Source organism: Pteropus alecto, unplaced genomic scaffold (assembly GCF_000325575.1).
Source record: "Pteropus alecto unplaced genomic scaffold, ASM32557v1 scaffold11, whole genome shotgun sequence".
NCBI lineage: Eukaryota > Metazoa > Chordata > Mammalia > Chiroptera > Pteropodidae > Pteropus > Pteropus alecto.
This window is the reverse complement of record NW_006431956.1, coordinates 15,640,312-15,641,569: the sequence shown is the minus strand read 5'-3', so window position 1 is coordinate 15,641,569 and position 1,258 is coordinate 15,640,312. Positions and strand designations below refer to the sequence as shown.

At 32.2% G+C, this 1,258-nt stretch overlaps 1 pseudogene; it reads right to left on the bottom strand.

Moving 5' to 3' along the window:
• Positions 1-697: 697 nt before the first annotated feature.
• LOC112475674 lies at positions 698-816 on the bottom strand (annotated as a pseudogene).
• Positions 817-1,258: the final 442 nt, after the last annotated feature.

Here is a 1,258-nt window from a genome sequence, read left to right as displayed (position 1 = left end):
TCATGTTTTAATGTACTTTTTAATTTTTGCTAACTCAAGTGCACTAAGATTTTCTCTTAAGTTTTATTATAGAAATTTTATAGTTCTATGTCTTTCATTTAGGTCTATGATACATTTCAATTAGGCAGGGGATTTTGAATATCGAATTCAAATATATTCTAGAAAATGTTTTGAAACCCACATCACTGAACACAAAATAAAGAACGTTAACTGGTTCACAAAATTTGTCTCTACCCTTTTTCTCCCAACCAGTTAAACTGAAGGAAATATAGATAGAATTGATATTTATTATTCAACCTTGTCATGCTAAAAATTGCTAAAAATTGCTAATTTGTTAAGTCCTTGTTTGTATTTCTAACATTGGTCATTTGTGCTTTTGTTATTTTATTGTTCAAATATTTTATATCGACATTTTGCTTGCTTCTTTGGTCTCTGGTGGGGATATGTTAAAATCTTCTATTTATAAAAAAAATAAAAGGAGAAAAGAAAAAGAAAACTTGTCGATATGTCAATTTTTCTTTGTAAAGGTTTTGCTTTGTGTATTGATAGGCTATGATGTTGGCCGCTAAGAAGTTATGATTACATCCTCCTGATGAGATGCTCCTTTTATTATCCGCAGTGCTCTTTATCTTTTGTAATGCTTTTTGGCCTTGATATAATTATTTGACATTATTTTTTTATTATCATTATTTTTTAACACCTACAGCACCTGGTCTTCCTAGGTGGTCTCTCATCCAAGTACTAACCAGGCTCGACTCTGCTTATCTTCCGAGATCAGATGAGATCGAGCACGTTCAGGGTGGCCTGGCCATAGCACTTTGACGTTATTATTATTGTTGTTGTTGTTGTTGTTGTTATTTTATTATTATTGCTATATTATTATTTTATTATTATTATTGCTATAACAGTGTTTACTGTAAACAAATAGCCAAATATTTCTCCAGCAAAATGAGTTTATTTGGGAACAGTAAAGAATTGCAATTTGGGACATGTGGTCTAATGGTGAACCATGTGCAAGTCCGGAGAAACAAAGGAGAGAAAACTCTTTTACAGAAAAGAGGAAGTTGGGAGAGCTATTAGAAACAGATTTCTTCCTGTTCTGCCCCAAAATTTACTTAGGGTGGGAGAGCTCCCCCTACTGGCCGCTGTACTTCATTTTAAATGAGGTTTCTGTTTATTGATTTTTACAGCAGTTTTCTTTAGGTTAATATTTGCCTGGTAAATACTTCTCCATCTCTTTATTTTGATATGACTTTGT